The sequence below is a fragment of the Mastomys coucha genome, chromosome X (assembly GCF_008632895.1).
Source record: "Mastomys coucha isolate ucsf_1 chromosome X, UCSF_Mcou_1, whole genome shotgun sequence".
NCBI lineage: Eukaryota > Metazoa > Chordata > Mammalia > Rodentia > Muridae > Mastomys > Mastomys coucha.
The window spans coordinates 9,581,639-9,593,997 of record NC_045030.1 but is presented as its reverse complement, the minus strand read 5'-3'; positions in this window follow the sequence as shown (position 1 = coordinate 9,593,997).

Sequence of the window (12,359 nt, the reverse complement as noted above, 5' to 3'; positions counted from 1 at the left end):
TTGGATGCCAAAAAGCTCCAAATAAGATAAAAGCCTTTAAAAGAACATAGAGTTTATATAAACACAAAATATGCATTAAAGTCTATTTCTACCAGTAAAAAAATTATACTATATTTTAACAGATTCATATTTTCATGAAATATTTTAATTTTTATTTTTTCTATTTTATGTACAGTCAACTCTTTGATATACAACAGTTTATGTGGGTATGTTTCTTTGGAAGCAGCTCTAGATTGTTGACAATTATGTAGCCAGAGGCTGGAGAGATGGCTCAGCAATTAATAGAGCTTATTGCTTTTGTAGATGAACAAGGTTCAGTTCCCAGCACCAACATGGTGGTTTATGACCACTTATAAATCCAATACCAGAGGATTCTGGTCTGCATGTCTCTCTCTCTCTCTCTCTCTCTCTCTCTCTCTCTCTCTCTCTCTCTCTCTCTCTCTCTTAAATGAGACCACAAAGTTGAATGGATATCGAATGAAGGGTAGATCTGTGAGGAGTTGGGGGAGGGTGAATTTAATCAAAATACATTGTATGAAACTTTCAAAGAATTACTCTCATATCCTATCAATTTGAGCTTTCCTCCAGAGGAATTTTATGAACTCTGTGTTCATCTTTCCTGCTGCTTCTATTACAGTTAAGGACAGATATGGACATGGAAGATAAATAGTTTTTATGCAGGAATTAATTTATTATCTATCTATGAGGATCATTATTTGACAGCTGGTTTACTCTTTTGTAATGGTTTTACAGGATCTTTTTGTATAAAAATACTTAGTTTATTACTTTTACAAAATAAGTTTTTAATTATATAAAAATATTCACTGAGATAAATATATTTCAAAAACCTTACATATATCTTTATGTTCCAGTATCCTATATGGGGTCATAGAAAAATTATCATCTAATTGGAAGTGCATATGTATGTGTGTATGTATGTGTTTGTGTGTGTGTTGAATATGTGTGTTTGTATAGATACAAAGATATTACCAATATGCATTTCTTCTGACACTGTAGCATGATCAACACATGTTACCATCTTCAACAAAACTGAACCACATAATTTATAAACTTTTGTGTTTTCTTCATAGTCATAAATAAGTTTAGGGTTATCTGATGGCTATCTATCAATTTAGATAATATGTAGCATTTTATATTCTTTCCTGGTGTGTAGATCAGACTAGTCTTGAACTTGTTATCTTTTTCATCCTTCCAAGTGGGATTACAAGTATCTACAACTATACTCAGCTATTATATATGTCATAATATAGCTATGTCATATTATCCTTTGATTTGTTTAATCATAAGCACTGTGTATGGAAGAGAAAAAAACAGAACCCATTTCATGTCCCCAGTCTTTCCTTTAAGACATTTTGATTTTACAATGTGCTATTTCACATTTTGGAATCTGATGATTATTGAATATGTAATATATAGCCCACCTTTCTAAGATGATTTGTTATATTTTCATTGTCTTTTATAGGCATAATTTCAACAATAACTGCATGATTAAGTAGTTTTAGTGCTTATATCTAGAGTATTACACCACTACATTGTCTTTCCCCTGGTGTTTATTATTTTTATTCCTCACTTTGTACTGGAATATGTCTTTTGCTTTGGCTTAATGAATCGTGTCTTACAGCAGTTTCCCTGGAAACAGAGGTTGAGGCAGAGATGTATACGCAGAAAGCTGATATGTCTGGAAGTGTAGCAAACAATAACTGAAAAAAATAAAACCAAGGAAAACAGTTTGTGAAGGTCATGCAACTGTGACAAGGCCTCAGCCAGTTGAATGGAAAGTTCTAGACACAGATTGCATCAGTAGCCCTTTAGGATTACTCTAAAACTCTGAATTAGGGCTGATACAATGATCACATTTTCTGAGGGTTCTCATTTGCTTCTTACCTGACAGGCATCAGCAGACAGGAATGCTTTTTCCTTACAATGGAAAGAAAGATATATAGCATCTTCTCAGTAAAAATATTCCCTGAAAATGAAGCTTTATCCCTCAAAACCTTTTACCATCAAAATTACATGGGGATGTTAATTGTTGCCTGGAATCTATGAGTGCACAGTAAATATGATGCTGGGCTTATTATAATTCTTTCCTAAGTTAACTATTTTAATTTGTCCAGGTGTCGGTCTGCATTTCACTTCAATGCTGGGATGTTGGAACACGGCTTGGGTAGGTGAAACACAGAGGCACTAGGCTACATGCCTTTCTCACTACTGGGGTGTCAGGCTCCTGGGACTTTGACACACTGCTCAGAGGAGGCAGTCCTTGATGAGAGGAACAGTCTTTCTTGCCCAAACTGTTTATTTATTCAGAAAGAAATGCATAAAACTAACTCAGGATGGACCAGAGATTAAAATACCTTTTACAGGAAAGGATGCCCAGGAAGAAAAGCTTAGAGGCTAAACCCTTGGGGCCTATCTGGGTACTTCATTAGCATGAAGAACTCTAGGCTCTGTGCTATATGACCAGTTGTCATAGTCCTTTTAGTGGAGTGTCATAGTGGTCACCTGTTCCAGGCCAAGAATCTGATTGGGAGGTAGTGAACTCTAGCCATTCTCAGTTAAATGTTCAGAGTTCTGAACTTTTGTTACTACCTTACCAGTTCTTCTGTCTGGTGGCATGGTCTACTGCTCCACATCCAGACATATTTTTCTTTTTTTGTAAAATTCAAAACATGCACAAAACATGTCAGATGTTAGTGGCTATTTGTTAATCATTCTCTGTGCTCAGCAACAGAAGGTAGTTTTCTTTCCTTCTTTCTTTCTTTCTTTCTTTCTTTCTTTCTTTCTTTCTTTCTTTCTTTCTCTCTCTCTCCCTCCCTTTCTCTCCCTCCCTCCCTCCTTTATTTCTTCCTCCCTTCCCTTCTTCCTTCCTTCCTTCTCTTCTTCATCCCCTTCCTTCCTTCTTTCTTTCTTTCTTTCTTTCTTTCTTTCTTTCTTTCTTTCTTTCTTCCTTTCTTCCTTTCATCCTCTCTCTCTTTCTCTCTTTCTTTCTTTCTCTCTTTCTTTCTTTCTTTCTTTCTTTCTTTCTTTCTTTCTTTCTTTCTTTCTTTCTTTCTTTCTTCTGCAAACCTGTTATCTTACCATTTCTTTTGTTTCTTCTTCAGGAACATACATTTTGCTAGAGAAAACTAGTTTCATAGTTATGTCTTCAAATATGCCATTGTCTCTGTTTTTGACAGTATCTTTCTACTATCCCATTCTAATCTTCAATGAATGCTTAACAAATTTATTCTCTTCACTACTCATTTACTTTTCTTCTGTGACTAATCTGTCCTTTCCTGATTGAGTCGGAAATTTAAATTTTCTTACGTTTTTATATCTCCTGCTGACTTTTCCAATCAGGTACTCTTCTCTTCTTTTGTATCACATTTCATGCAGGGTGTTGCTGTCTCTGTTATTTTCTTGTCTACCTCTCTTCTTTTCCTTAAAAACCTATATTTTATTTCCCAAGAATCACAAGTTCTTTATCTCTGAAATTTGGGAGTTTTAGCATATAGCTCAGATTTGAGATAGTATAGTTATGTTTTATGCTTTTATGTTATTATTCCTCTTCCAAATCAAAACAATATGTTAATATCTATTTTCCATTTTGGTTCATTTTCTCTTATGTCTAAATAGGAGACAAATAATCAACCTTAGGTCAATTTTTATTTCTCACTGTCCAACTTAATGGTAAGAACATTTTCGTTTGCACAATTTGTTGAATGACAATGTATATGCACAGCTCTTATCCAAATGAACATGTTAAATTTGCAAACTATTAACTTTCCATTGAAGAAGGAAATTTCTTCTGCTTCTATTTGTTTCATTTACGAAGACTGTTGTGTTTTATATAAAAAGCCAAGGATATGCTTTGTAGAGCACAGTATGGTGAAGTGGCAGGGATGCCTCAGTAGGCTCATGTTGAGGCATCCCTTCCCCTTGAGGTCCAAGGTATATGAAGGGTTTATATAGAAGTGTATAGTATAGAATAGGATTTACTTAGGGCAATGGGAAAGGAGTTGAGAAAAGAGTACAGATAGATAGATAGATAGATAGATAGATAGATAGATAGATAGATAGATAGATAGATGAAAACATCCAGAAATATGGGGATAGAGAAGGGGAGAGAGGGAGAAAGGGGTCAAGAGAGAGAAGAGAAGGCACAGAAAAAAGGAAGAGGGGCTAAACACTATCTTTTACAGCAAGCCAGGCCTACCTGCTTATTTCCAGGTAACTGTTGGGTAGAGCATAGAAGGAATGCTAACAAAAACTAATTTATTTGTTCATTAATAGTAACATTTTAAAATTTCATGAGTTTAAATTTTTCATATGTGCATACACATCTTATTTTTTCCTAAACCCCCTTATATTCTAGTTGATTAACTGTACTTATCTCTGATATGTTAAGGTTTTAGAATATAATTTACTATTTTGGTATTTGAGCTAGGCAATATTACATTTCAAGGACCTTTAAGTTTTGAGATGATTATTTTTGGCTATGCTTTTTTCTATTCAATATAAAGTCTCACTACAAAGCATTGGCTAGCCTGGGACTAACTATCTAGACTGTATTAGCCTTGAACTCACAGATATTAACCTGTGTTTGCCTTCTTCTTCTTTTCTTCTTCTTCTTTTCTTCTTCCTCTTCCTCCTCCTCCTCCTCCTCCTCCTCCTCCTCCTCCTCTTCCTCTTCCTCTTCCTCTTCCTCTTCTTCTTCTTCTTCTTCTTCTTCTTCTTCTTCTCCTTCTCCTTCTCCTTCTTCTTCTTCTTCTTCTTTGAGACAGGGTTTCTCTGTGTAGCCTTGGCTGTCCTGAACTCACTCTGTAGACCAGGCTGGCCTCAAACTCAGAAATCCACCTGCCTCTGCCTTCCAAATGCTGGGATTAAAGGCGTGCGCCACCACCACCTGGCTATGTTTGCCTTTTAAATGTTGGAATTAAAGGTATTTGTATCCAGTTCTTGGAATAATTTTTAAAGACTCTATACAGAAGGGAGCAATATTCTTACTTAACTGTTTATACATGTATGCTACTACATAGCTGAGGGTTTTCTCTTAGATACAATGGTTGGACACATAATGGAAATTGGTATATTCCCTGCTTTCTTTACTTTCTCTTTATATTTTTAATATTAAGATTCACAACTTATAGTCTATTTATGTCTCCAGTAGTATGCTAGTTATTTTCTTGTCTTCTTCATCCTGTTGTCTCCATTCTCCTATACTCTGTTTTATATTGTAAAAGCATACCCTGAAAAGACAGTTTTCTGCATTTCCATGTTATTTGTCTTTTCCCTAAGAGAAACATTAATGGTTGTTTTAATTACTGCTCTGCTGCTGTGAAGACACACCAGGACCAAGGTAACTCTTGTAAAGAAATAACCATTTATTCGGGGGCTTGCTTACAGTTTCAGAGGTTTAGTCTATTATCATCTTGACAGGGAGCATGACAGCAGGCAGACAGACAATGGAACAGTATGTGAGAGCTATATCCTGATCCACAAAAAGAGTAAAAGACTGGGCTTAGCATGAGCTTTTGAAATCTCAAAGCCTATCACCAGTGACACCCTTCCTCCAAGAACATACCGCCTATTTTTTCTAATCCTAACAAACAGTTCCACTCACTAGTGACTAAGCATTTAAATATATGATCCTATAAGGGGCATTCTTAACCAAACTACCACAATGATCTGTTAGACTATAGGAACAATTAAAGCTCCAGTATATCTCATCCCATTTCTGTCACTGAGGAATTCCCCTTGTAGGGACTTTGGTTCCTTTATAGTCCACTTCAGTCAACAATCTTCAATAATCTTGCTGTCAATAGATAGCTAAATATCCCTATTCCCTTTCAGACCCCTTCCAGATTCCAGCTATTGCCAAATGAATATCCATAGGTTGGGAAGTAGCATCTTGGTATTTTATTGCCAACCTTTGAGTTACCCCGTTTTCTATTTCGCTTGTCTTTTCATCACCTAGGTAACCAATTCTCTACTTAAATAGAGACTCCTTGGCTTAGATCTGACTAACAAGTTTAATTTCTCAAACCAATTCTTATATTTAGGAGAAATATCTTCAGGAACCCAAGAGTCTTTATTTCCCAATGTGGCCTCCACCTTTCATGCCTCTGTTTTTTTTTCTTTGTCAGTATTTCAATGGAGGATGTATAGGGACACAAATAAGATGACATTAACTAGCAACTAGTATAATGCATTTTGTCCCTGGTTATATAAAAAAGTGTAATTTAGTCATATCCTGAGGACATTATTCTTTGTTGTCCATCCTCAATTACAAGGTGAAAATCACTCAGAAAGCACACTTGAAGAGACAGTTTCTATGAAAGCTAATTTATGTAATATTACTTTGGGATCTTGAACATGTTGCTAGAAAATTTTGCCATTTGTGACATAATATCCTTAATTTGGTATGTTAATTCTGGAGACATTTGACACAGTGTCCACAGAGTTCAGAAATCCTCATGACACCTAAACCAATTACAAATATGAGGCACATAGGAACATTTATGTGTTTAATAATTTGTTAGAAATACCTAGTAGAAGTTACTAGACTTACAGTTTACTACACATTAAAATCAGCAATAGAATCTCAAAGTATGCTATTTATTTCAATTTATGTGTATGGTTGTTTTGTTTGCAGGTATATATGCACATGTGTGCCTGGTGTCCATAGAGGCCAGAGGTGGACATTGGTTCCCCCTGAACTGAAATTGCAAGTGGCTTTGAGCTGCTGTATAGGTGCTCATAACTACTGTGCCATCTGTTCACCCAGCAGTGTTAAATTTTATTGACAATATTATGTGATCATGCATGCAGAATATTATTAATATGGGGAATTTATCTGATTCTTGAGTTTAATTTTATTGCAACTCAGTCACATAGACATGGTTGATCTTTAGATTCCACCCTTCCTTTGATCAAGCTGATACTACATATCTTAAGCCTTCACCATAAATCACATTATTAGACTACCAACTATGCTTGAAGGCCTCAAGTACACAAAAACTTTCTTCTCTGGCAGGAAATTTTAAAGACTTCAAGATAACTTTTATGGGGGTAGTATCAAGGGTAGATCTCTCTCCAAAAGTAAGGATGATTCTTTAATTCACAGTGCCTAAATATCCAAAACTAAGCAGGAATTTAGACATTTTATGGAAAGCATTGGAACTTATTTAGTTTCATTTAGGAAAAAACTCAGTGTATTCTGATATATGAGCTAAGGACAGTGGGTGCTCTACAATTGACAGGCAGGCAACATTGTATGGTTAATTTTCCAGTGTGCTTTGCTGTCCCATCAATTATAGCTGCTGATCCTTCAGTGATTTCTGATTGGAATCCCTTCTTTAACAGTTTAACACTTATGTGCTGCTTTTTATTTTGTCTTTTCAGAAGGGTAAGATAAACACTTGAAAAATGAAGTAGATTAGATGATTCAACTATGGACTCATAAAAATTACTGGAAGAATAAATTTTAGGTAATTGATATGTACTTGAATTTTTATACTGATTACAAAGAAATTGTGAAAAATAGCACTTCATATCCACAGAAAAACTGCCAAACAATTTAATTTAGAGCTTACTAGCCATATGGTGACAGTGTCATTTCATTTCTGTAAACATTAACAGGAATATTGTGGAGGAGATGCACTTCTGTTTTCCAAGTTTGAACACAATAGATGGTCCTGATTTTGTTTCATGCTCTAGATCAATATCAATTTCTATATTTATCCGTAACTACATACATCTCTTCACCATATATGTGTAGAGATGTCTCAAAATACAATATGTAGTAAATGTTGCCTTACAAAAGCAAAAAGACATTAAGTAAATAAATGACTGATTTAAAAGAAATTTAATTGCAGTTCAAAACTCACACAGAGCCCTTCGTTTAGATTTAATTCCTCTGTGTCATGTGTATTTTCTTTCACAAGATGAGAATATTACAATGACAAAATGAATGATCTCTGATGTTATGTGACTTGGAAAGGGATAAAAGAATAGATAATTCATGATTCCCAGTATTCATATTTTATTTAATTCAGTTTGTTCTTTTATTATCTATCCTTGAAATTTACTTTGATAGCACTATTCTGTCTGCATAATTATACAATATATCTGTATAAATATCAATAAGAAAACACTCCTAGACTGGAAAGATAGCTCAGCAAAGAACATGGGATTAAGTCCCAGTGTTCACATGGCAGCTCACAGTCATCTGTAAATTAAGTGCCAGGACATGGACATATATAGTACACCCTATATACCAGGATGTCAGGACATTGGTTGAGGCAGAGTAGAGGTAGGACTCTTTGCCTCAACTCTGCATCTAATATACTCTTTTTGACTCTCCTTCTATCACAGCAATGAGAAGGAGACTTTATTGTCACATAAGATGATGTCAGCCGCTAGATCAGATAATTTTTGAATTCACAAAATCTTAAGAAAAGTTAATGTGATTCCCCTTAACTCACATTGTACCACAGTCTAAAAAAGGAAGAGACATTTTTTCTTCAAATGGTTATTAAAAGGAGTCTGGTTACTTTCACTTTTTAATGTTTTACCATAATTTTATATTTAATATGTAGCCTAAAAGAGTTCTACGAAAAGAGAAGAGAGCAAAGCAGAGAGTTAATGATCAGGCCTGAAGCTGTCTAACATTTTCTGCATATTTTTCAATTGTAGAAGCATTTTACTTAATGAGGGCTGGTGTGTATAGAAGGAAGAAGGTGGTTATGTTGGCATGTTTTTGTCAACTTCACACAAGCTGGAGTCACTGGAGAGGAGAGAGCATCATTGAGAAATTGAGAATATGACTCCATAAGATCAGGCTGCTTGTAAGGCCGTATTTTACTAATTAGTGTCTGATTGGAGAAGAAGAAGCCCATCATGAATGATGCCATCCCTGGGCTAGTGGGCCTGAGTTCTATAAGAAAGCAATTTGAGCAAGCCATTGAGGAACAAGCCAGTAAGCAGTACCCTTCCATGGCCTCTACATCAGTTGCTGCATCAAGAATCCTGCCTTGTCTAGTTTCCATGCTGACTTCTTTCACTGATGAACAGCAAGATGTAAATGTCAGACAAATAACCCCAAAGCAACCCCCAAGTTGCTTTGGTCATGGTGTTTTATTACAGAAATGGTAACCCTTAAACAAGTTAGGTACATGAAAGTGGAGGTATTGCTGTGACAGATGTGACCATGTAATTTTGGAGAGGATTGTGGAAGGGACTTTGGAACTTTGGACTAGAAAAGAACTTGAGTGAGTATTGAGAGTTCAATGACTTGTTATATAGAAGCTTGGGAAATAAGAATTTTGAGAGCAGTACAGACAATGGAGGTCTGGCTTGTGGAGTTTCAGAGGGAAGCAAAGACTTTACTAGACCTTATGTGTGAAAAATGTGCCCTGTCCCCTGGAACTGCAAAATTAGCTGGGATTAACAAGAGACAAGAACCACTAAAGTGACTTTGAAGGAATCATGGATGTTGGTCAGCTAAGCCTGAAAAATCAGCTGTGATCAAGAAGAGACCAGTATCACTGATGTGAAATCTAGGAAGTGTTTCCTCAAGGTCAGCACACAGAAGCTGTGTTCCAGAAGTGGCCAAGTTGTACCTCAAGTTTACAACTAAAGATGGCAGTATAAGAATCAGTCAGGTGGTTTGAATGAATAAAAGGTGCCATAGAGAGCAACTGAGACTTTGTCCTATGTTACCAGCTGGAGTCTCGAATTAAGCTTTGGAGAGACTATTAGTGAAAGTGGAGCACAGCAGCAGCAAGAAACCTCAGAATCTTGGAAAGGCCAATACCATGGGATTGCCATTAAGAACAGTAGCAGCAGTGGACTAGAGCCAGGTGGAGCTTAGAAAACAAGCTGTGTATACTGCATTGAGAAGAGCTGGAGAAAATAACCCAAGCCCTTTGAAGGAGTCCAGAAGATCATAAATGAATTGCAGATAATTTGACAATGGGTTATTTACACGTTTGAAGTTTGCTTTTACTTTGTGCAGATTGTGACTGTGCCCTGGTTCTTTTCCCTTGAAGTAAGGAAGGAATTTATTTTTTACTTGATAGGAGCCCACAGTTGAGATATTTTGAATTTTAAAATACTTTGGAATTTAAGAGATTGGTAATTTTAAAGAGACTAAATTTTTAGGTGTTTGGACTTTTAAAGAATGGGACTTTCAAAATTTGGGGTATTAGAATACTGTGATGTTTCTATTAATGTGAAATCTTGGAATGCATAAGAAAGGAAAGGTTGTGGTCTAAAGAAATGTGTGTGTCAAATTGACAAGGAGTCAGTTGCGCTGGCCATTTTTTTTCAACTTGACAGAAGTCACTGGAGTCACTGGAGAGAAGGGAGCCTCACTTGAGAAAATTCCTCAATAAAATCAGGCTAGAGGCAGGCCAGTTGAGCATTTTAATAATTAGTGATCAATGGGGGAGGGCCCAGGGCATTTTGGGTGGTACCATCTCTGGGCTGGTGGTCCTGGGTTCTATAGAAAAGTAGGCTGAGCAAGCCATAGGGTACAAAGCAATAAGCAGCACCCATCTATGGCCTCTGCATCAGCTCATACCTTCAGATTCCTGTCCTGTTTGAGTTCTGGTCCTATGTTCCTCTGATGATGAATGATGATGTGGAAATGTAAGTCAAACAAACCCTTTCCTCCAGAAGTTGCTTTGATCATGGTATTTCATCACAACAATACGAACCCTAACTAAGACAGTGGGTGAACATAAAGCAGAGGCTTCACTGCTCTAATATTACTATTTCTTGTTCTTGAGATCATTATTGTACAGTATTCTCTTTTTTAAAATTAGATATTTTTTTTTTATATTTCAAATGTTCTCCCTTTTTCCGGTTTCCCTTCAGAAAACTCCCCTATTCCATTCCCCCTCCCCTCCTCACCAACCCACCCTCTCCTGCTTCCTGGCCCTGGCATTCCCCTACACTGGGGAATAGAGCCTCCACAGTACCAAGGGCCTCTCCTCCCATTGATAACCCACTAGGCCATCCTCTGCTACATATGCAGCTGTTCTTATGCCCGAAACTTACTCCTTATGAATTGGCTTTGAAATTACTGCTTCGATTCAAATATTGAAAGCTTGACATCAAATGAGGCCTTGGGTAGTTTTGGGTCATTAGACTTCTGTCCTCCTAAAGGGATTAATCTATTTGTGGATTGATAGCTTAATAGGATATTGGGAGGTGGTAGAATCTTTTAGGAGGTGGGCTAGGTAGAGGGACTAAGTTATTGAGGAGATTTGGTTCAAGAAGAGATTTTGTCTCTGGCTCCTTTCTACCTCTCTGTTTTTGCTCACCATGTAATGAGTAATTTATTTCTACCACAAGTTCTCTGAAATGTAGCCCTACTTCATCATTAACATAAAAGCCATTGAGCCAAGTGACCATGCTCTAAAACACCTCACATTGTGAGGCCAAATATGATTCTCCTCTTTTTTATTTATTATTTATTACATCCTGATCACAGCCCCCCTTTTCCCAGTTGCCCCTCACATAGCCCCTTCTTGCATTGCTCTTCCGCTTCTCCTCTGAGGAAGAAGAGCCCCTCCCCCACATACCTCTCCACCCTGATACATTAAGTACCAGGACTAGGCACATCTTCTCCCACTGAGGCCAGACAAAAGGGTTCAATTAGGGGAAGAGGATACATAGGCAGGCAACCAATTCGGGGATAGCCCCTGATATAGTTGTTGGCAGTGCCTGCATGAAGACCAATCTGCCCACCTGTTACATGTTTGCTGGGTTCTAAGTCCAGTCTATGCTTGTTCTTTGGTTAATGGTTTAGTCTCTGGGAGCCCCCAAGGGTCCAGGTTATTTGACCCTGTTGCTCTTTTTGTGGTGTCCTTATCCCATTCGGGTCCCTTAGTCCTTTCTCCCAACTCTTCTACAAGACTCCCCCAATTACATCTAATATCTGGCTATGGGTATCTGCATCTATTTCCATTGACTGGGGGGAGCCCTCTGAGAATAGTTATGCTAGGCTTCTGTGTACAAGCATAACAGAATATCATTAATAGTATCAGGGATTTGTTCTTGCCCATGGAATAGGTCTCAAGTTGGGCCAGCCATTGTTTGGCCATTCTCTCCTGCTCTACTCAATCTTTGTCCCTGTACATCTTGTAGCCCAGACACATTTTGGGTTGAAGGCTTTTTGGGTGGGTTGGTGTCCTTAGCTCTCCACGGGGAGTCCTGCCTGGCTACAGGAGGTAGCCACTTTAGGCTCCATATCTCACACTGCTATAAGTTTCTCCTAGACTTGCCCCTATAGGCTCCCTGAGGCCTTCCCCTGTCCCATGTCTCTGCTACATCTTTTTTTTTTTTATTTT